Source organism: Triticum aestivum, chromosome 1A, assembly GCF_018294505.1.
Source record: "Triticum aestivum cultivar Chinese Spring chromosome 1A, IWGSC CS RefSeq v2.1, whole genome shotgun sequence".
In the NCBI taxonomy this organism is placed as follows: Eukaryota; Viridiplantae; Streptophyta; class Magnoliopsida; order Poales; family Poaceae; genus Triticum; species Triticum aestivum.
The window spans coordinates 594,200,306-594,225,599 of record NC_057794.1 but is presented as its reverse complement, the minus strand read 5'-3'; the positions used below and the strand labels follow the sequence as shown (position 1 = coordinate 594,225,599).

Genomic DNA, 25,294 nt, shown 5'->3' with positions numbered 1-25,294 from the left:
CGTGTTCGACGAAATGCCCCCAAGGTGAAAAAATTTCCAACTTTTATTTTCTTCTTATTTTTTCAATGCATCATCATCACATATAGATAACTTATTTGCATTGTTCAAAAAACTTTGTAGTCTCAACGATGATGCATACATGTCCACTATGGGTGTTGGGTCCAAAAATTCGCATTGGTCTCAAACCAATGACAGCCATTTCGAAGACCATGAGTTTGAGGTGGACAGGGAGGGTGAGGGAATTGTCGAGGCGCCGAAAGGAAGAGCGGGCAATTACTCAACCAACGATGACAAGTTACTATGCCATACTTATTTGCAAGTGTCGAGGGATCCATCCATTGGAGGTGATCAAAGTAGAGACGCGTATTGGGGGCGAATGAAAGAACACTTTGATGCTCACAATTTGAGTGGAATTGACCGCTCCGAGAGATCACTTCGGTCCCGATGGTCGACAATCAACTCGGATTGTCAAAAGTGGGCGGCCGTACAAAAGGCAGTTGACAAGATTAACCCAAGTGGCACAAATGAGGATGATCGAGTAAGTGGCATCTCATATATGTTCATCATACTTGTTTTTGGTGACCGAAGTGCTAACTTGTTTTGTTTTTCTTGTAGTACAACATTGCACAAAACTTGTTCAAAGAAGAGACAAGGACAACCAAGAAGGGGAAGATCAAGAATGGCAGGGTCTTTACCTTGCCTCATTGCTATGAAGTGTTAAAGGATGATGAGAAACGGAAGAAGCGTGATGGTTTGGAGGATTTGCATTTGAGCAACAAACGGAAGCGAGCAATTGAGATGAATGATGATGAGGAGGAGGATGATGCATCAAGTGATGACGGTAAGAGAAGCCCCACACCCAACTCGGTTTCATACTCGAAGCCAAAACGACCGGATGGGTGCAAGAAAGACAAAACCGAAAAGAAGAAGAGGAAAGGAGATGATGAGCTCAAAATGCTATGGAAGCTATTGTGAAGGCAAGGGTCGAAGCCAATGAGGTGAGGAAAATGGCAAGGAACCAAGATGCCGTGGCCGAGGAGAGGAGGTTGGCGGCCGAGGAGAGAAGGGTGGCGGCCGAGGAGAGAAAGGTGGCTTTGGAGGAGAGGAAAGTGAGCAACGAGGAGCGAGCTAAGTTGTTGGAATGGGAGAAGCACTTGTTCTTCTTGGACACATCTAACCTCAATGCGGCGCAAAAAGAGTATGTCAATCTTGCCCAACAAGAAGTCTTGATCCAAAAAAGAGCCTTGATTCGTGCAATGGGTGGCGGTGGCCTCGGCGCCATGGGTAGCGGTGGCTTCGGCGCCATGGGTGGCGGTGGCCTCGGCGCCATGGGAGGCATGGGTGGCTTCGGAGCCATGGGAGGCATGGGTGCACATCGGGCCGCCATGGGAGGCATGGGTGCACCTCCGGCCGCCATGGGAGGCATGGGTGCACTTCCGGCCGCCATGGGAGGCATGGGTGGCTTTGGAGCACCCTCCGACGCTATGGCCGCCATGGGAGGCATGAGTTTTTCTTTTCTCATGGGAGGCATGGGTGCACCTCCGGCCGCCATGGGTGCAATGTCTTTCGATGTGCCTTCTCACACACATTCCAATGAAGATGCCGTTGAAGATCTTGCCAACACCGTCGGAGCTTCACATGATGCGGTGCGTGATGAGGAGAGGGAGGAAGATTCATCTTCGGAGGCGGAAGAGTCGTCTTCGGAAGATGAGGACGAAGACGAAGACGAGGAAGATGAAGATTGATGTGTCTTTCATGTCTTGAAGTTTAGTTTGCATTTGAACTTGGTTGGACGAACTTATGGGCATGATTTTAAACTTATGGGTATGAACTTTTATTCATCAACTTGTTTGTGTCAAATTTCACATGTTCATTTTTGTCCAAAATATCATATATGCAAAATGCCCGGCGAGTCGCGCGCGCTGTATTTTTGCGCTCTGCTGGAGCGGCGCGCGCGCTGCATTATAGCGCGGCTGCTGGAGCCAGCGCAGGCGGGCGCGCAAAACCAGCCGCAGCGCGCGCGGTAAACAGGTTTTTTGCGTGCGGCGCTTAGCGCGGCTGTTGGAGATGCTCTAAATCATGATGCACTCGATGACGCAGCAGCGCGGGGCGACGGGATCCAAAGCTCGGCGGCTCCAGACGGCGGGATCCCGCGTGCGGTGGCGCGAGGCAGCAGGATCTGGCATGCGGCGGCTTGACGAGGGCGGCGTCGCTTGGTCGACGGCGGCGGCTGTTGGGGCAGCCCTAACTAGCTCTCTCTCGTGGCTGGAGGTAGAAGAAAGAGTATTCCCTCCGTTCCGAATTACTTGTCGCAGGTATGGATGTATCTAGATGTATTTTAGTTCTAGATGCATCTATTTCTGCGATGAATAATTTGGAACGGAGGAAGTAGAAGACAGCAGAATTTTTTCCCGCGCGCGTACGGCCTAATCTTTTCTCTGCTAAACTGGGCTCGCCAAACATGCAGTAGATGCCCGCGCTCCCTCCACTCTGCTGCTCGATCCATCTGATCGTAATGGCCTCCCTACTGCATGGTGCATGCACAGTTCCTCCACGCTACATTCACGAGAAACTAACTAACTCCAATACACGCACGCACACGCACGCGCCTGGTCGCCACAGACCTGGCCTGGATGTGCTCCAGCCGGTCACCACGGACCTGGGCATGGCTTATTCTAACATTCACCCCTAAGCCGTGATCTAGAGGAGCGCCGGCTCATTGTCGATACCGGCCAGGAGCGCCAGGTCATCTTTTTTCGGCTGCCGGCAGTCGCGTGCGAAGTGTCCGCAGATGCCGCAGTTGTGGCACTTGCCACGCCGCCTTATTGTGCCCACTCCCGCACTGCTCTTGGTGTCATCGTTGTCGTCATGCCCGTGTCGCCGCGCTTTAAATTGAGCCGCCGTGAGCAGGAGCTGGCCGTCACCGCGCTCGCTGCCGGCCTTCATGCGCCGGCATGACCGCTCATCGAACTCCTTGAACCTGCTCAATGTCTCCTCGAACGCCATCGTCTCCACGTCGCAGAACTGCTCGATACCGGCCACCGCGGAGTACAGCCGGTTGGGCACCATGTCGAGGAGTTTCTTCACCATGGCGGCGTCGCCGAGCGTCGAGCCAAGTCCGGTGTACCTTGCCACCGATCTTTCCGGCGTACACGTCCAGCCCCTCGTCGTCCTCCATGCGCAGTCGGTCGAACTCACCGCGGAGAGTGGATAGCTTGGCCGTCTTGACGCGATCGGCGCCAACGAACCTTGTGTTGAGGCTGTCCCACACCTCATTCGCCGTCTTATTTGTTGACACCTGCATGAGAAGTTTCTCCGATAGCGCGCCGAAGAGCTGCACTTTTGCCGTCTTGTTTTTCTTCTCGTCCACCGCCGCGTCGTCCACTAGAGACACAACCTTCCAGTAGCCCTGGGCGTCGAAGATGGCTCCCGCCTTGATCGCCCACACCGTGTAGTTCTCCGGCGTAAGCATTGGCAAGGAGAGCGACACCGAGCTGGCTCCAGCGCCGTGCTCGACGTGGCTCGATCCATCTGATCGTAACGGCCTCCCTACTGCATGGTGCATGCACAGCTCCTCCACGCTACATACACATACACGGGAAGCTAACTAACTCCAACACACGCACGCACACGGACTCACGCACGCACACGCGCCCACCCGGTCGCCACAGACTTGGCCTGGACGTGCTCCAGCTGGTCACCACGGACCTGGGCACGGCTTATTCTAACAGCGGCGACGAAGGCCAGGCAGGGCTTGGCGAGGACGTTGGCGGCTGTTGGTCGGGCGGCGGTGGCTGTTGGTCGAGGACGGCGCAGCGACTCTTGGTCGATGTGGCAAAGAGACGAAAGATAGAAGAAGAGTAAACGAGCGACAACCTGCATGCGAGATACTTGAGAAACTTGCGTTTCCGTCATCCTGGCTGATGAGCTTCCTTTTGCATCCACGGGCCAGGCTGAAGAGCCCATGCAGCTTACCAAACGACCCATGTTTTACATGTCGGATGCGAGCCACATGCAATTCAGGAAACCAAACACCCCTATGATGCGAGCCACATGCAATTCAGACAAATATTTAGGAATGGAGGGAGTAGTTGGATATAAGTATCCATGCAACGCGTGACCCTGCCGTTGGCATTTGACTTGAACGCTTGGAGTTTGTTAACTGGATAAGTACGTATGCATGATACTTAGGATTTAGTGGGGATGCCGTTGGCCACCAACGATTGAATCTACTCGAGGATGTATCATCTAGCTTAGCTTTGGTATAAAAGGGTCTGGCGAGCTGCAAGCTGGGGGGGGGGGGGGGGGGGGGGGGGGGGGGGGGGGTTAGAGTTGATGGGCCGCGGCTAAGCGCGATGGCGCAGTTGTCACAACATCCACGCCGGAATCACCAGGATCAAACTCCCTTTCCTCACACGGTCACACCACGTTCACCCTTCACACGTACACATCCATATCCATATACTCCTCCACATACACGGTTGTTTCAATCTTCATAACATCAAGTCTTGGATCAATGACGTTGCCTGGTGAGTTAATTGCATGAAGGTAACATGCGGTTATTTCTTTTTTTTTTGTTCTCTCCGCTACAGTTTAGTGACATCTAGTGGCTCTACATGGCGATCTAATCGTCGCCACGGATGTGTGTTGATCCGATGTGAAAATGAAGAGTGATGACACCTAGTGGCTCTACATGGCGATCTAATCGTCGCCGTGGGTGTGTGTTGATACGATGTGAAAATGGAGAGTGATGACATCTAGTGGCTCTACATGGCGATCTAATCGTCGTCGCAGATGTGTGTCGATCCAATGTAAAAAACGAGAGTGATGCCATCTAGCGGCTCTACATGGCGATCTAATCACCGCCGTGGATGTGTGTTGATCCGATATATAAAAACAAAGACATGGCGATCTAATCGTCGCCGCGGATGTGTGTTGGTCCAATATAAAAAACGAGAGTGATGACATCTCGCGCCTCAACATGGCGATTTAATCCCGCCGCAGATGTGTGTTGATCCGATCTAAATAAAGAGATTTATAACATCCCGCGGCTCTACATAGCGATCTAATCGCCGCCGCTGATGTGTGATGACTGATGACCCAATATGAAAACAGAAGAAGATTTATGACGTCTCGCGGCTCTACCTGGCGTTCCAATCGTTGTCGCAGATGTGTCAATTACTTACGGTTGTTGAATCGTGGTTATCTACAAATTTTCACACAATTGTCATTCTCTGAGGGACAGCCACATGCCTACGCACACACTCAAAGTCTGACGTCGTGATCAGCACATTTACCTAGACTAGGAGCAGCCTTATTTCCTTCAACAAAAGCACCTGGGAGTGGGACTTCATCTGGTAACTAACTGTTTTAGTCTCCTCAACTATGGGCATACAGAATAAAAAAAATTATGGGCATACAGGAGGCTGAAAGCAGCATACACGTGTGTGATTTCAGATTATTCATGCTAGAAAATATGCTCAATTTTACTCATATCAGAGGCAAAAAAAAAATTCTCTGGCTTCAAGGAAGAGCAGCTTTGCTATTCTTGGGTTTTGGCAACAGTTGACGAGTCGTCGCCTTTTAAACTGAAAGTGTTTCAGAGTCTGTACGAAGTCAGAACACTAGTGTTTATTCAGAAGCACAAAAGAAAAGATAAGTTCAGCAGTATGTCACCAATATATTCAGTGGTTTGACTCTTGAATTGAGGGCAGTATGAGTGCAAGTTGTGTGGTCATTGTTCGGGAAACAGAGTCACATGAACCATTTGAGCCTAGTCATTGACAGGAACATGTGCCTTCATAAAAAGATTATGACTAGTAAAAAGGGGCAGAGAATGTGCAGATTTGCTACAGTGTGAGCCAAATGACAGATTGACGAGTGGTGTAATCTACACGAAGAGGAGTTTACATCCGACACTACGGGCTAACAACATCGTAATCGAAATTTAAGAGGTGAACTCCAAAAAGGTTTGATCTCAGCTTGTTTGCATTTAAGTGAAGAAGACACATTACTGCAGGAGATGTAAAGTTTCATTCGATTAGGCATTTGGGAAGATCTAAAAAAAATTTAGTGCAAACAGCAGTAGTGGCATGACTGCGCAGTTGGCATCCACAATTTCTCTTGCACAAACCAGAGGGGGGCCTTCGGGACTCCCAGTTTACTGAGATATAGATAGCATGCTCATACATGTGGTCAATAATTTTTGATCATTTGTTCAGTCATGAGATGATTAACAATATTTTCTCGTAATTTAGCGGAAGTAACCAAGGAAAACAGATAGTCACGTCTGACTTGACGAAATTCTATAGGCTAATTCTTAAGGAGACTGAGGTTGAAGCTTTTATGAGGCACTGATTATTCATTTAGGAAGGATCTGTAGAAGTTTGGGCTCAAATGAGGGAATCAACCGAGCTGCTCAGTAATTCTATTAAGTGGCGTTTACTAAACAGGCTTGTCGCCCTAATGATTGAATCAAAGAAAAATCCAGTAAATTTCATATACAATCACAAGTACAGTTCTCATGTAGGTGCACAACAGCGTAATTATTTAGATTATTTGTGATCTCCAGCATGCCAGATAAAGCCATGTTATCACAGGTCTACTCGCATAGCAGAGACACTCGCCATTTATCATGATGTCAGGCACAAAATCATGTTTTCGTAATATTGTACGTGAATCTCGTCGGTTACAGGTTATCTATATCGAAGTTCATTTTACCCGATCAGTCTGTGCACCACACAAAGTACAATTATCTTTGATAGCCAGGTACATTGCTGTCAGTTTTTTCGAAAAGGGGGATACCCGGCCTCTGCATCAGTACGATGCATACGACCCTCTTATTAACAAAATAAAATAGTGCCAACATGGTTCCAAAGGTCCTCAAAAGTGAAAAAAAAGCAGAACAAGCTCACACAGAGCCCGAAGAAGCTAGATACATCAACTAGCCATATGAAGATGCCACAACCGGCTGGGTAAACTAGGTAGGAATACTAAAAGCCTATCCTATTACATGACCGCCATCCAAACCGGTTGAAGATATCCCGAGCTACCATCTCCCAACGGATAGACCCAGTAACCAAATGCTCCCTGGCCTCCGTCTGGGTGAGTAGCGACCACGAACGGATCAGAGCCGTAGTCCGGAATAAAACCTGCAAAAAATGTATACATGATATTCTGTTAAAGGCCAGATCGTTTCTGCAGTTTCAGATAGTCCACAGCAAAGCACAAACCCCAACCCGAATATGTCTCGCTAAGTTAGGCTCAATCCCATTAAGCCATGTCCCAAATAAAGCATTAACAGAATTCGGTGGTTTGATGTTGAAAGCAATGTGGACCGTCTGCCAGAGTACCTTGGCCAGCGGGCAGTCAAAAAAGAGGTGTTTAATAGTCTCATCCCGATCGCAGAAACTACACCTAGTAGGTCCTGTCCAATTACGCTTCATCAAGTTATCCTTAGTTAAAATTACTTGTTTATGAACAAACCACATAAACACTTTTATTTTCAAAGGAACTTTGACATCCCAAACATGTTTGGACGTAGGAATGGAGTTCAAATTAATACCATCAATATACATTGATTTAACCGTGAATACTCCAGACTTAGTCAACTTCCAGCGCAATTCATCGGGTTGTTGAGAAAGCTGGATGTCCATCAGTCTCCTAACTAGATGGAGCCATTCTTCCCAACGATTGCCCGCTAGCACTCGTCTGAACTGAAAATTAAGGGGGGTAGATTGGAAGACCGAAGCAACGACCACCTCCTTTCGTTGAACAATGCGATACAACGAGGGATATTGGATGGCCAAGGGTGTGTCACCGAGCCAAGTATCCTCCCAGAAACGTGTACTTGTGCCGTTTCCAACAACAAACTTTGTCCTATTAAAGAATGCCTGCTTGACCTTCATGAGACCCTTCCAGAAAGGCGAGTCAGTCGGCCTTACAGAGACCTGTGACAAAGTTTTTGACTGGAGGTACTTGCCGCGAAGGATCTGTGCCCACACAGCATCAGTCTCCGACGAAAGCTTCCACAGCCACTTGCTAAGAAGGCATTTATTCTTAATTTCGAGATTCTCAATACCTAGACCCCCTTGGTCCTTCGGTCTACAAATGATGTCCCACTTAGCAAGCCTATACTTTCTTTTAAGCTCATCACCCTGCCAGAAGAACCGCGATCTATAGAAGTCCAGTCTCTTCCTAACACCAACTGGTACCTCAAAGAACGAAAGAAGAAACATTGGCAGACTCGTGAGTACCGAGTTAATTAGGATTAATCGGCCTCCATATGACATAAGCTTGCCCTTCCAGCAGCTCAGTTTCTTCTCAAATCGGTCCTCAATGCACTTCCATTCTCTGTTTGTTAGCCTACGATGGTGGATAGGAATCCCCAAGTATGAGAAAGGTAGCTCTCCCAACTCACATCCAAACAATTGCCTATAAGCATCCTGTTCATCTTTGGCCCTACCAAAACAGAACAACTCGCTCTTATGAAAGTTTATCTTTAACCCGGTCAATTGTTCAAATAGGCATAAAACCAGCTTCATATTTCTTGCCTTAGCCAAGTCATGCTCCATAAAGATGATTGTATCATCAGCGTATTGTAGGATAGAGATACCCCCATCAACAAGATGAGGCACCAATCCACCTACTTGACCATTTTCCTTAGCCCTTCCTATCAGAACTGCCAACATATCTACCACAATGTTAAACAAGATAGGGGACATCGGGTCTCCTTGTCGGAGGCCTTTATGTGTCTGGAAGTAATGACCTATGTCATCATTAACTTTAATTCCCACACTACCTTTTTGCGTAAATGACTGTACCTGTCTGCGCCAGGCTTCATCAAACCCTTTCATACGCAAAGATTGTTGGAGAAATGGCCACTTTACCTTATCATACGCTTTCTCGAAATCCACTTTAAAAATCACTCCATCTAATTTTTTGGAGTGGATTTCATGGAGCGTTTCATGCAGGACTACCACCCCTTCTAGGATATTTCTGTCTGGCATGAATGCGGTTTGGGACTGTTGCACCACAGAATGCGCAATCTGTGTGAGCCTGTTGGTCCCGACCTTGGTGAAGATTTTGAAACTAACATTAAGGAGACAGATCGGCCTGAATTGCTCAATTCTGACCGCATCCGTCTTCTTAGGCAGTAGTGTGATAGTCCCAAAATTCAAGTGGAATAATTGAAGCTGTCCAGAGAATAGATCATGAAACATAGGTAATAACTCCCCCTTAATAATGTGCCAGCACTTCTTATAGAACTCGGCCGGGAAACCATCCGGTCCGGGAGCCTTATTATTTTTCATTTGTGCAATGGCATCAAAAACCTCCTTCTCCGAGAACGGGGCAACCAGAAGCTCATTATCAGCAGCCGAAAGCTGAGGTACATCCTCAGTTCTGGACTCATCTAGGGACACCGTGTTATCCTCCGGTGGACCAAATAACTGCTTATAATAGTCGGTGATGTATGTTTTTAGGTTATCCTGACCTAAAATCGTACCCTCGTCCTGCTCAAGCTAAAAGAGTCGCTTCTTTCTGTGCTTGCCATTAGCAATTAAATGAAAAAATTAAGTATTCGCGTCCCCCTGGACCACTCTACGTACTTTAGCACGTAAAGCCCACTTCAGTTCTTCTTCGCGGAGTAGTTCTTTTAACCGCTTCTCCGCCTCATTTTTAACCTGAAGCTCTGCGGGTAATAAAATATTGGACTCGGCTTTTATGTCCAGGTCATGTATAAGATAAAGGAGTCTATCCTTTTCAATCTTATACACACCGCTAAGGTGCTTAGCCCAACCCCGCAAGAAGCTTCTCAAATTCCTAATCTTATTCTGCCATCGCTCAATGGGAGTTTTGCCTCGAACATCTTTAACCCATTCCCTGGCTATCAAATCTAAGAACCCCTCACGTTCGAACCATGACGTCTCAAATGAGAAGGTGTTCTTATTACCCATGTGGTTCGGCTCCCCTGAGTCCACGAACAATGGGGTATGATCCGATATTCCCCTCGAAAGAGCTTGCACCGTAACCAACGGGAATTTTTGTTCCCACTCCACGCTTGCAAGAACCCGATCAAGTTTTTCGTAGGTTGGGTTAGGCAGAGCGTTGGCCCATGTAAACTTTCGGCCCGAGAGCTCTATCTCTCTCAGATCCAAGCTTTCAATAATGGTGTTGAACATGAAGGACCATCTGCCATCAAAGTTATCATTGTTCTTCTCGTCTCGCCTCCGGATGATATTGAAATCACCTCCAACTAAAATCGGTAGTTGTTCTGACCCACAAATTCGAACGAGGTCTGCTAGAAACTCCGCTTTAAACTCGGGCTGCGCGGCACCATATACCGCTACCAAAGCCCAGTTAAAGCCATCCATCTTAGACCTAACTCGAAACTTAACCGCGAAGTCACCCATCACTACACTACGGACTTCAAGTGAGTCGCATCTCACACCTAGTAAGATACCCCCCAATCTTCCTCGCGGAGGTAGGCAATGCCAATCGAAATCAATACCACCAACTAGTGAGGAGAGAAACTGCGGTGCAAAGTTATCTCTACCCGTTTCTGATAGAGCAACAAAATCTAGCTTCTGCTCTAGAGCTGTCTCAGCCAGGAATCTTCTTTTAGCCAAGTCCTTAAGACCTCTGCTATTCCAAAAAATTCCTCTCATAGTTCATCATGGAATTTTTTTGTGGTTCAAATCCTAGCACTCCTACGAACTGCGGAATCGGGATAAATCTTCCGTTTCCACTTACGCTTAGGTTTATTAAGCTCAGTCACCCGTTCCTCATGACCGGGTTCACAAATATTGCTAGCTTCATTCTGTAGGGGCACATCATCTTCCTGAGCGTCATGGTTAGTGGGTGCTAGATCCTCACACAGACTATCAAGCACTCTAACTCCTAATGCATTTATCTCATCATCATTCATTGGTTTAACTGCTGCAAGATTACGAATAGTCTCTAAAGCACGTTCCGCCTCCAGGTCTAATATATCATTCACCGAATTGGTAATTTCACTATCCGTAGCACCTAGTGAAACTCCTAATTGGTTTGCATTATTTATAATGTCCTCATTAGAAAAATGCAAAAGGGAATTAGACAAGTTGACGGACATACCAGAAGAAAAAGCAGCATCCTGAAGCTTGGCCGCCCTCATAGCGCACCGCTGCTGCATATCGTCCACCTCCGGGACGTCGAGGATGCGAGCACTCATCCGTCTCCCCTTGGAGATAGGGTCCGGGATCCCACCAAACGCGATCACCTCCTCCCTAGTATAACCTGGCACCGAAACTCTGGCAGGCGGTGCCGAAGTCACTAGAGAAGGCGTCTGCGGGCTCCCGATCCCCTTGGACGAGTGCCTCACACCAGGCATCGGGGAGGAGTGTAAGACAGGGGCCTCCTGCCCGCGGTCTCCTCCCGCCCCAACCGGCAGCTCAGACGGGAAAGCCATCGGTGAGGTGGTCCTCCTGACCATCGGAGAAGAGGGTGGAGACCGGGCCTCCTGCCCTGGCGTCCCCCCTCCCACATCAGCAGCCACAGTGGTTGCCACCACCGTCGCAGAAGGAGTCGAGGCCGCCTGCCTCGAGGTCCCTCCACCAGCCGGAGCCGACCCCCTCGGGGCCGACGCCACCGATGACACCTGCATCGGCCTCGGGACGGGGGGAGAGAGGACTCCATGTCCCGAACCCCCTCCCCCACACCCCATCGCCCCCGCGATCGCCGACACCGAAGTCGCGTCCGCGGGAGTCTGCAGTCCAAGAGAACCATCACCATGCCTCCATGCCGCATCGCCTCCCAAAGAACTCGCCTGACGAGTAACAGACACACCAATCTCCCTCACAAACTCCAGTGAAGGAAGCGTGCGCTCGAGATCATCACCCGACTCCACCCTATCACTCCAAAGCCTGGGAGGTGCCGAGGCTGGCTCGAAAGACCCAAAACACAGAGTAGTCATAGGCACCGTTGGGGGCGCTGCATGCTCAATCCCGGTCCCATCCCCGGGCACCTGAGAAGAACCATTAGACCCCTCACGCATGTGCTCATCAGACGGTGCCCCCTTGGCCCCGGCATTGCCATCACTGTCTTGCATGTCAACATCGTTACCATTAACCGGATCATCAAATAAATCCGTGTCCTCAAACTCGATATCTAGCGGGAACACCACTCCCCTGTAAGTCCAGTTAACCTTATCGGGTACGAACTCAATATCCAGAACACTCACTAATATCCGGGCCACCCCATGGGCACGTGTGAAAGCCATATCCACTTTTTCCGTCTTCCCCACCATGATACCCATACTAGCTACCACTCGAGCGTCCTGCAGAGGCTTAGAAGGAGCCCCTGTAAACCTCAACCAGACCTGCGTCAGCGGCTTCCCCTTAGGCTCAACCTGCTTCCACTCATGGAACTCTAGGATACACGTAGTACCGGGAACCCGACACAAGCCAAAGCTCAACAATCGCTGCAAATCCTCCACAGATGGGAACTCAACCTTAAAAGACCTGTCCTCGATAAGCACCAATTCCCATCGAAAATCCCCGGGAGCCAACTCCTGAAGCCTCCTCACAATCTGTGCCTCAGTCACCTCGCCCTGGGTTGCTTTCACAATCCCGGTAGTCAAGCTCAGGGTATCCTCCGGGACCTCTCTCGCCACCGGGGACTCAAAAAACATGAGCTCAGCACAATAGACTCCATAAATGTTCAGCGTCGGAGGCAGGTCACGCATCAACGGGCACTCCCCGGAGTCATGTACAGTCTTGCCACACGTCTCGCACAACTGGGCCACACATTCAGCAATGAAGTGACCCTTCTCACCGCAGCGGTAACAAAGCATCCGTTCCCTCTTTCGTGCATATTTGGACGCCTGTCAGTACCGCCCCATCAGATATAAAAGAAAAACATTCCCACAAGTTGTCTAAGTAAGAGATTTTTAGGGGCTCAATTTTTAACGTCCCCAACAAAGGATGTCAATAACACCTCAATATTCTCCAGATATACAGCTCATTAACTATGCTCGTCCAAGTGTTTGTGGGATCAGTCTGATGTAGACATGTCGAATGAATTTGTCAATACGACTTATATATCTTTTGCAAAGATAAATGGGTGATGAAGAGGCACTAGAACCCGGTCTCTTAGCTTGACAATATCACATAACACTTTTGAGGTCTATCAGCATCCTCCTAAATGAGGAGATGACAATATCACTTAACAGGCAATATGTGGTATCACAGTCGGCTTTAGCATCTTGATTGACAGAGAAATTGGAGACCTCGAATGTCTTCCGTGCAGTAACCTTTTTTTTTTTTGCGGGGATTCCGTGCAGTAACCTTACCTGAACTATTTTCAGAGTCCGTCCTTTGAGGCATATTACAGGCTCAAAATTCATCGGTCATAAGGTTTTGGAAGTTGAGTTGTTGAATGGTCCCCTAGATGAGCAGCAGCCTGCCGTGCTACGTAATTAAACTGTTTCACATATTCTATACTTTGATCAAGCATAGCAGACTATCATGATACTGGGTACACAAACAGGGCATTATAGCATCGCATGGAATTGTCAAATTTGACCTCATCTACGAGGATTTGTTCCTAGTTGAAGCTAACACATCTGGGGCTGCTTACAATGGGATCAGGGGGGCATATCTTTGCTCTGTAACAGGTAATAATATTCTAAAAAAAAATCATCCACACATTTCTCCAGATTTGTTATATCTGAGAGTTATGTTCATATAGGAGTAGTTGAAATATCAAAGGCAACAGTGTATGATCTGAGAGGTTGCTCTAATAGCTACAGATTACTCTTTAGTAGGCTTGATGTTGTGCTAATTCTTCTTATAAAAGGATAACTGAAGCAAAGATTTAGCCATGTCACTACACTGAGTTTGCTGATTTAGAACAAGTGATCCAGAGGGCTGGCGGATATGTTTTATCTAAGCTTGTGTATCCAATATCTTGATAGTAAGGCATGCTTGATCAATGCAGACAATGTATGAAACATTTATGTATCACTACAGGCTGCTGCTCATCTAAGGGGTCAGTCAACAACTCACTTGCGAAACATTATGACGTATGAATTTTATAGCCTGTCATATGCCTCAAAGGCAGACTATGTCTATCAAAGACCATTATATGGCACTCAAACTGCTCTGGCCAAATGAACTTGAATATAGATAACCTCTAAAAAGTTTAAGCATCGGCTTCCTTATGAAATAGCCTGTAGAACCCCGTCAAGTCAGACATGACTATCTGTTTTGCTTGGCTACATCTGCGAAATTACCAGAATTATTGTGAATCATCTGCTGACTGGACCAAAGATCAAAAAATTATTGAGCATGTATGGGCATGCTATCTATATCTCAGTAAACTGGGAGTCCCGAAGGCCCCCTCTGGATTGTACAAGAGAAATTGTGGGTGACAACTGCGCAATCGTGCCCCTACTGCACTATTTTTTTTAGTAGATCTTCCCGCATGCCTAATGGACTGAAAATTTTACATCTCCGGTAGTAATGTGTCTTCATCACTTAGATGCAGACAAGTTAAGATCAATCCTTTTGGAGTTCACCTCCTAATAAATTTGGATTTCAACGTTGTTAGCTCTGTATAATCGGATCTGAACTGCTCCTTGTGCAGATTAGATCGCTCGCCGATCTCTCATTTGGCTCACACTATAGCACATCTGCACATTTACTGCCACTAATTCAAGAGTCAGACCACTGAATACTTTGGTTACATACATACTGCTGCCTTTATCCTTTTCGTGTTGCTTCTGAATAAATTGACATTGGTGTTCTGCTTCCTAACAGACTCTGAAACACTTTCATTTGAAGGCGACGACTCGTCAAAAATACCTCCACCTATTCCAAAACCCAAGAATAGCAAAGCTGCTCTTACTTCAGGTAAGAGAAACCCTTTTTTGCCTCTGATGTGAGTAAAACTGAGCATGTTTTCTAGCATGAATAACCTGAAATCACACACGTGTATGCTGCATTCAGCCTACTGTATGCCCATAGTTGAGGAGACTAAAACATTTACCAGATGAAGTCCCACTCCCAGGTACTTCTGTTGAAGAAAAAAAAGGGTGCCCCTAGTCTAGCTAAGAAGCTAGCTCTTTAATCCATTAAAACACACCACTGATCTCTTTTCTTTTTTTATGTCGCTAACAGAGTCAATCCTTGTGCAGAAAACTTCGGATGTCTATGCTAAGACTACTAACAAAGTTGCCTTGTTTGGGTAAGGATCAATCTTACTAACTGACGTTTCCTAGTTTTCTCGCTTTCCTTGCCATGCGGATATTATTGTGTAGTGATCATGAAGTCTTGTACAACATGCAAAACTATTCAGAAGCAGAGCAGTAATAAGAACCTCTTGTACAACAAAATTTCCCGAATATTTGCTTCACAGATTGAGTGATTTCTTAAAACGGCGTCACTGAGCTCAAGGATGGCCAAAATGGTTACTCATGTGTGTCGAAACTTCTGCCCCTACATATGTTGCTTCCCAGGCTGTTCTGCATACAACTGAAGATGGCGCAATACTACCTGAATCAACCCTTACTTCTGATCAAAACAAAAACAAATAGTCATCTCTCCCATGGGCAAGTATCTGTGAAGAGACAAATTTGACTCAGGTCGGTACTGAAGAACAAGCTGCTGAATTATTAGTCACATGTATATCGTGCTTCCAAAGGTTAAATTGTAGAACATCACAATCTTTAAACTGTGTTTGTGAGACTGTTCATGCAACAGTTGAGGGATGATTTCTCCAATTAGCTGATCTGTGAATACAATAAGTCATAAAAATTTCACAGGTTACATTTTGGCATAATCTCCACTTCATTGGTGCAAGGACTACCAGTTGGACGACGATTGAAAGAACCTGCTGAGGTAGTACTTCTTCGCACAACTGTTTAACATGCAGAGGTATATCAGTCAAGCTTATCTACACTGATTTAAAAGAACTATTGTCTCCCTTGAAGATGACACTTATCTCTGGTCAGACCTTGATTTTGCACCGATTGAGATGCACACGTGCCACAAGATATCATCTATGTCACTGATTCCACGCATCAATGCTTGGCCAACAAATAAATATATGTGCCTTGTGATAAAAATGGAGTCGGACAAATATTAGGCAAAATGGCCCCACAAATGCTCCTTTTACAATGTTTTGCAGGAGTATGTTATCGATGACCGTTGAAGCGCAGCGAAGATGGGAGGAGAATCATGTCCCACCGGGCGTGCCATTTGTTTTACACGAGAAAAATATTAAAATCTATCCGCGTTGGCATTTTAGGTGCGGGCGTGCCAGTATACAACTGTATACAAATTCATTACTTCGAATACACGAAAATAGGAGACTCGCATTTTATCGAATTAGCAAAGGATTGCCTATTTCTATTTCACATGTATGTTCCATATTGCGCCTGAATATATATCTGACTGAGACGATTGCAGAAGTCCTTAATTCCTGGAACCTTGAAAGAATTCCAGTTAATCACATTTGTGAGTCTACACTCGCACAATACCTCCGATTAAGCTGAATCAAATGATCATCTTATCTTTATAAATCTCTATCTCACGCCTTCATAAATTATATGCATGGAAATAAAACAAACCATCAAAGCACACACAAGGGACACGCATTTTAACGTGGAAAACCCAAGTTGGGTAAAAAACCACGGTGGCACGGAGGCCAAATCCACTATGAGAAATGTTTACATGTCAAGGAGTTACAACATGACCTTTTGATTCAAGATAAGCCCTTCTAAAAATGCTCGGGACAAAAAAAAAGTACATTGCTAAAGATGTAGTCGCAACGTATCATCAACCATGTAATATTCAATTCCACCTCTCCATGAGCAATCAGTCGAAAATCTGATATGAAGCCTTGAAGTAGTTGTCCGACCTCGTCGGTCGCGGACAATGTGTTTCAAACCTTGTCGGTTAGGATATGCATGCATCATATTCCGGCCTCATTGGTTCTGAAAGAGAGAGAGATTGAATAATGAACTGACAGTCGATCTGAATAATGAGTGTATAAACTTTGAACAATGGCGTCTTATTATCCCTGTGTAGATGGCCATGGCATTGTTGGTATGTGCTCCACTCTCATTATGAAGTTGACCTCTGCATGTCAAGTGAATATCCTTTTTTTGACCTTTGTGTTGGCCGTTGTTACCGGATGATGTTGTGATGGTTGCTTTATAATCTAAAGCGGGGAAACCCTATTTCGTGAATCTTCTTTTTTGTAAATGTTTGCAAACTCTAGTTCAGGATGTGTGTATATGTTGCAGTCTCGGGAAGGCTTTTGCTCATGCCATGTTCCATGCAGGCTGGTACGTGTACACTAATGCATGCACGAATTTGCATGTAGATCATCACAAATCAACAAAACTCAAATAAATGAAGATCAAAGGGTGAAAAATTACAAGACGGCCACATGACGGAGAAAAGTCCACGTCAGCGATTCAATCGCCTGAATCGCCATATAGAGTCAAGATGTCATAACCATCTCCCTTTTATATCGGATCACCATACATCCGCGGCGACGATTGGAGCGTCAGGTAGAGCCGCGGGATGTGGTAACTGTCTCTTTTTATACCTCATTATCATACATCTGCGGCGACAATTGGAACACCGGGTAGAGTCGCGGGATGCAATAACTTTCTTTTTTTCACATCGGATCGTGGCATATCTGCGGCGACGATTGTAACGTCAGGTAGAGCCGGTATATGTCATCACTCTCTTTTTCCATATCGGATCTATAGACATCCACGGCGACGATCAGATCGTCATGTAGAGCCGCCGGATGTCATCACTCACTTTTTTCATATCGGATCTATAGACATCCGCGGCGACGATTAGATTGCCATGTAGAGCCGCCGAATGTCATCACTCAGTTTTTTCATATTGGATCAACACATACCCGCGGCGACGATTAGATCGTCATGTGGAGCCGCGGGATGTAATAACTTTTTTTTTTACATCAGATCATGGCATATCCGCGGCGATGATTGAAGCATCACGTCCTTTTGTAGATCAAACAGTAAAACGCCAGCGGCAATGATTCGATCGTCAGGTTGAACGGCGAGGCGTTACCAACCTGCAATGGAAGAAGAAAACAGAAGAAAGAAATAAAATAGCCGCATCTCACCTTCATGCGACTCACTTACCAAGTAACATCACCGATCCGGTCCTTGAAATGGAGACGCGGAGTAAAGATTGCAAGGAGCCGTGATTACTAATGTTGTGTTGGAGATTTGATCGAGCTGTCATGATCTAAACGCTCTTATATTAGTTTACGGAGGGAGTACGTAGGTGTGTATGTGTGTGGTGCTGGCGGCGGCGTGGTTGCTGTGAGAAAAATGAACTGCGCCGTTGCGCTATGTGTGTGTCCTCAGTGTCTGATTGTCACCACCCCTGTACATCACTATGATTTCTTTTTAACTTGGCAAATGAGAACCAAGTTGATATTTTCTCAAACTTTCAATTATGATTTGAACCATGACAAAATATCATCGAACAAGTCCCTCCCCTCTCCATGTCGCCGCTGCCGTCAAAATCTGCTAACCGTAGTCGTACGAGGCATGCAATGGCTCAAGACATGAAGTACTGCCCGGATGCCATTGCCAGCCACAAAAAGAAGGGCAAGTGCCCCGTCTAAGCCCAATCGCTCCCGACTCCTCCCGTGTCGCCCCTGCGCGGCGACCGGGGGGAACCCTAGCGCCGCCGCGTCCTCGTCCCTCCCCCGACCTCTCCTCCTCGCCACCGCCGGGCAAAGCCCGGTCGGCGTCGGCGACAGCGGGATCTCTTCTCTCAGGACTCGCTGGATCTGGCGCGGGCGGATCGCGGCGGCTGTGGGCGGCGCGCTGGAGGCGGGGCGCGCCTGCGCGGGCTTGGGGGCGACGGCAGGGCTCACGCTCGTGGTTTCCCCTAGTGTGCAGGGGAGTCTGCTCGGGGCGCGCGGCGGCGACCCTCGGCAAGCGGTGGCGGGCGCTGGGCTCTCGGCGGCGCTCCGGCGTGTGCAGGCGGCGGTGGTCCCTGTGCGTGGTCGGCGGCTCCATCTCTGACCCGGACGACGCGGGGGATGGCGGCGGCCCAACGTGGCCGGCGGTCTGGATGCGGTGGTGCCGGCGGCTCGCTGATCTGCAGGTGTTCCAGGGTTCTGTCTGGTGGTGCTGGTGGTGACGGCGGCCCGTGCACGAGAGTTGGATCCCTTCGAACTGATCTGGGTGAAAACTTGCCTTCGGCGTCTACTAAGGCCGGCGGTGGCGGCGCTATCTGCGTAGTTCCTTTCTTGAAGGCATCGCCGTGGAGAAGTTCAAGGCCACTCTCTGCTACCTTCGGGGGAAACCCTAGATCGGATGATCAGATGACAACGGCGCTCTGGTGTCGTTCCTCCCTTGGGGGCGTCATTTTTGGAGGTACACACGTGATCGAGGGACCAGAGGACGAATTCTTTGGTGGAGCGGTGATTCATCCTACACACTGATGGCGACGGATCTTGACGGCGTGGCGCAGTGCAGATTCGGAGTTCGATGTGGGAGGACGGACTCGCGCAGGAGGACGACGCTGTCGGGCGTCGTGGTGGCGTCGATGGCAGAGAGATCTGGCACAGTACATGCAACAGTACAACTCTGAAGATGGATTGGTAGCAGGTGGCTGCGGCGGCCTCATACCCGGCAGACGTCCTGGTTGAGGAGTGCGCCGGATTGATAGGTGCCCCATACCCGGCAGGCGTCCTGGTTGGGACCTCAGATTTTAAATGTTTAGATTTGGCTGCGATGTCTGTTTGGTATTAGGCCCAAACTATCTGCGCCTCTCTAAGGTCATCACTTGCCTGGCAGCGCACCAACGCAGCAACACTGTTGTTGATGACCTCCAGCAGTGCATGGTCGCTTTGTTGACAAGACTGAGCTTAATTGGTGAGAGGAACCCGACAAGCAGCAGGTCGAAATTCTGATTGGTGAGAGGAACCCGACAAGCAGCAGGTCGAAATTCTGATTGGTGGCGTTCGAAAGCATAGATGATGGGTCAAGTAAATCTGCATCTTTAGCTGGGAATTAGCCTCTTATTTTGTTTACTTTCTCATCATCATCGTCTCAATTTTTCACCGGATCGGAACTATATTAATACTCCCTCTGTTCCTAAATATTTGTCTTTTTAGAGATTTCAAATGAACTACACTTACGGATGTACATAGACATATTTTAGAATGTACAGTCACTCATTTTGCTTCATTTTTTAAAAAAAAGAGGAAGACCCCGGTCTGGCCATGCATGCAGTCACTTTATTAATTATTCACAAAAGACCGTACAAAAAAATACAACAGTAAGTCTGAAGCCACCATCTAGACAACATCTGTCGCTACTCCTATCCAGTTGATGAAGGAATGTTGATAGTCTGGGCCTAATACCACAGACCTCGCAGTCAAGCCTAACATCTAAAGACCTGAGGCCCCAACCAAGCCACTTGCCGGGTATGGGGCACACACCGGTCCAGCGCGCTCTCAGAGGCCGGCGCCGCCAACTGGCACCACTCCATCTTCAGAGCTGTACTGACGCATTATCCTTACCCCGTTTAGCTGCAGTTGACACCACCATGGCACCTAACGTCACCACCTCCTGCGCACAAACTGCTTAGCACGTCATGGTCGTCGCCGGTACACCTCAGCACCATGCCGCCAAGTACCACCAGCCAACACAACTTCAAATCTCTGGAAGATCTGTCGTGCGTAGCACCTGCCGACCAGGCATGACAAAGCGTAGCACCTGTCGGCCAGGCATGACTTGACATCTCCACCGAAGCTCTATGCAAGACGAAACCGCTCCACCTCCTACCTCTGATTTACAGCGCTGCTCCACAAACGATGCTCCCAAGAGAGAAACGACACCGCAGTGCCGCCATCGTCCGATCTGGAAAACCAGATCATAGGGTTTCCTGCGAAGCAGCACAAGTGGGTCGACAGTAGTTACAGAACGATGCCTTCATCAAGGTAACAACATAGAATGCCGCCATCGTCCGCCATCGACTCGGTTTTCACCGGCAACTATGTCTCCCTGACTCGTAGCCGGGACTAGATTACAGATCTCGAGATCCGATCATCCAGTCTCAGGTCTTCCACCTCCGACGTAGGAGATGACCACCACCGCCATAATCCTCGTGATGCGATGCAGACCCAGAGTGCTTCAGCGAGCCGTCGCCGAATCCGATGAGATGCAGCAGTTTGAGGATGTAACGACAGCAGCCCGCCTAGACCCGAAGGTCCTAGATCGAGCCCGGGATGCGCCCCGGCCGCCGCTGCCGCCATCTCATACTAATCCCGCCGGCTGCAGCCAAGCCCCCCGCAGCGCCCCGGTCGCCGCTGCTCGCTATCCTCGTCGGGAGGGAGATCAAATCAGGCCGCCACCATCTCAGATCTCGAGACGCCAGAGGAGGTCCGCCGCCGCCGGGCCACGGGGCCTTCACCCAGCGACGTTGCCGGCGGCGGCGGAGGAAGGAGGATGCACGGGGAGTCGAGGGGAGGTCGAGAGGTGGCCGCCCGGTGCGGTCCGGCGGCGGCCGCACGGGTCGGGAGGAGGAGTCGGGAGAGAGCAAATATTTAGGAACGGAGGGACTACAACACATGCATGTAGGCAAGTTGGACACGGTGGAGGCTGCGTGCATTGGGTTTGGTGGTAGGCTGATGGACACATGCAAGTGGCTTAGCCAGCTCCATGGAGTTCTAGCCGCTCGTACGGACTGAGCAAGCTGGACCAGTTCATGTGTGAACCAACATTGCTGCTTCGGATCTTGCCCGGTAATTAATACTGAACTTGGCCCTTCGTCGATATTAAAATACTACTGAACTTGACAGCCCCTACATCTCATGTTGATTGATCACTTTTGATTTGTTTTCTTCATTTCCCTTTTGATATGGTGGTGATTTAAAGAGAGGTGAAACTGGTGAGTCGCTTTTCTAGATCATCGTGGAGAAAGGCTTTGAGGAAGGTTATGGATGCATGCATCATCATGATGCAGAGGTCGAGGGCATGCCTCCATTTTCAAAAAATCGTGGAGAAAGGCTTTGAGGAAGGAAGGGATGGTTCATGCCAAGATGGGTCTAAATTGATGGGAAAATAATAACTGATCTTCTAAACGTCGTTTAATTGGAAATTTCATAATTTAAATATCCTCTCATGCATAACCATGTAAGCAAGTTAGTCCCAAGCAAGGTGATGATGGGGGCAGCCAAGGCGGACCGAGTGTTGGCAGCAGCAGGTGGAGTCACACTGGTTGCCGACCTGTATCGTCATCCAAGACTGTATTTTCCTTGCAGCAAGATCCGGTCTGAATATCCAGAACTGTATTCTCCTTGCAGCAAGATTATTTTCATCTTTCCAGTAGATTATGAACTATATAGTATATACTATTGCTAATAAAGAAAGACTACTTGTGAAATTATAGCTTTTCTGTGACTAAGTATTTTGGAGAAGTCATAGCTTTCTACCCGTGCGACGCGTGGAGGTGGAAGTGGTACAAATGTGATTGGCATAACCACTATTATGGGGTGGACAGGGTGTGCAATTTGCAGAACCACTATTATGGGGTGGACAGGGGGGATTTGCGCCCCCCCCCCCCCCCCGGCACACTTCATCATGTTCTATTTATTCAATTTCAATAGTTGTTTATGGTTGAGTAAATGTATCTTATTATCATTATTTGCATTTGTGTAGTAAAATATTGTTGTATTGAGACTTTATTTGATAACTAAAATTAATTGTTAAACGTTTATACCTTTCTAATGATCTGCATGATATGTGATATATACCAGTGAAATTATTTACTTTACTATGTCATAGTTGTTTGGTCCATTGTACCTCATTTGCAATAGGGCCTCCATAATGCTAGGGCTGGTTGTGAGCATCCCTTCTTTCAGTTTTCATGTCCCATATCAAGATATTTTCTTATGTATAGCATGCATGGACATGGGACAACTCATAATGCGATAAAATAATTAATTATGCAATTTGATAGACCTTTATGAGAAAAATATCCAAGGTACAGAAAAATATATATTCATGTTTTCGGTTCTTGGTTAAGGAACCAGCCACAACACAATATAGGTGATGAGAAGAAGGTGACGATGCGATGTCTTGCAGCCGCCCCCAACATTTGATTGTGTTGATGCCTGAATGAAAACAACATTGTAGTGTTAAATCTGAACACTTAGCTTTTCTTTCCATTTTCCAATCTTGCGTGAATTCAGTATGAGTGAAGTCTGAAATAAATGTTGAACTCCCACTGAAATCAACTCTCATATTCAAATCCCTGAAATCGGTGCCCCGTATTCTCTGATCCTGGTCAAGCTCAACCCTGTACCAGTTTAAACAGGATTGTTGACATCTCATAAGTCATAACACAACGTAGAAGATGAGATGTCTTGCAACTGCGCCCAACATTTTTTGTTTACATCAATAATACTTTCTTTCTCAAATGTTAGACAAATAAAATCAGTGATAGAACTCTCTCGGAAGTCAGAAGATCTAGTACTATAGGAGTTCAATGCCGCGTTGACGTTTTCCTTATTTAGTTGTGCCTTGAATTTTGTTTGCTTCGCCAGCCTTCGTAAAGTAGTCAAGTATGAAGGTTATCTTGTTACTCCCTCTGTAGTAGTGATCTAAACGCTCTTATATTAGTTTACAGAGGTAGTACTACTCAGAGTCTATCCATGATACAAGAGAGACTGCGCAAGCAAGATGGATAACGCCCTATTGCTACTTGCTACTGCTGGGGATAGCACAAGGAAAGAGAAGATGCAGAAGGCAAATGTGTTGAAGGCACGAAATGCATCTTGTTTGATGATGGAGAAGCAAGACGGATATCAGTTCTATATATTAATTCCAGCACTATGTTATGTATGTATGTCTCTTGAAATCCATGTCTTATGATCTGCCACCTAGAACTTGAGTACTATTATTACCGGATCTTCTCTGTGATAGCATTGTAAGAAGATATTTGTGATATTGCTGGCATGGTATGTTATCTTCCGGTTTGAGAAAACCATATGAAAACGAGTCTGAAAACTGTGTAATATTATTACTAGATGGTCTATGAGCGCATTGAGAGAAGATATTTCTAGACACCTTATGATCCTTTCTGTCTGAGTAACTTGCATGAATCCGATGCATTGTTGAATGAATGCTTGATCAGCGGTATGCATTGTTATCCGGGCAGGGCTGAGAAATGAGTACCTGTCTGTCGTCAACAACATGCGCCGAGGTGATACTTGACAATGGTTGAAATGTACAAAACAGGTATTCGAATCTTAGCGAAAACATGCGACTACATACATGCATGCCCGGACCGCCCATGCGTGCCTGGGTCTCCTCCTTCTCCGTGGATCCAGCCACCGATGAGGACGACGGCCCCGGAGAGGGAGGGTGGAGTCGCCACGACCCTCCGGAGCCTGTTCCGAAGCCGAGGCCCGTGACTTGCCCATTGCCGTAGTTGCAGAGGAAGAGGGAAGGTGAGGACGGAGGTGTGAAACGATGCAAGGAGTGTGATGTGGACGGCGCAAAAGCACGGCCATGCGACTAGACGGGTAGCCGATTTAATACGGCACTGCGGCTGGAGTTGGTTCCTCGGGAATCAGCATCCGCATTGAAGTAGCGACTCCCGAGTGATCGCGTCGCTCAGCTCCGCCGTCCCGTCCAGACACATCACATGGCATCGATTCCAGCAGTTGCGTGCTATGAAGCACCGATACGGTGGCACTGATACGGTGATACGGGTACGGCGATACGGGATACGGCAATTTCTAAAAACAGCAATACAGCGATACGGCAAGCATATATAAATTTCTAGTTTTGTAGCAAGCAATTTTATGATTTTATCCAACCAACATTACTACATTAGCAAGCCCCAACAGATCGAAGTACAGGTACATCACACTTATGACTATGAGAGAGTACTACTACTACCTACATCAACGGATCAATGATACTACATCAACAGAAGCCAGCGGCAGCCCAGCAGCCAATCATACACCAACGGATCAACTACACATCAGTACGCATCAGGGCTCGGGCAAATAGTTCACCTTGCGGTGGCGGCGGAGAATAGCAGAAGACTCGAGGCAGGGAGGCGACTCCAGGCAGTTGGGTCGGCGGCGGCGAGCCACTACAGGCGGCGGAGGTGGCGACGGTGGCGGTGGCGAGCCACGGCTGACGGCGGCGGCAGTCCTGAGTCAGCCCTCGATCCCTGGTGTGGTCGTGGGCTATTGGGCTCGCTCGCGGCTGCGCTCGGTCGCCTCGCTTGTG

General features: G+C 47.8%; 1 long non-coding RNA gene across 1 annotated transcript; it reads left to right on the top strand.

Moving 5' to 3' along the window:
- Window positions 1-17,615: 17,615 nt before the first annotated feature.
- On the top strand, window positions 17,616-18,476 carry LOC123183419 (uncharacterized). The gene is made up of 2 exons (XR_006492529.1): window positions 17,616-17,712; window positions 17,984-18,476. It is a non-coding gene; the product is annotated as an uncharacterized lncRNA (long non-coding RNA).
- Window positions 18,477-25,294: the final 6,818 nt, after the last annotated feature.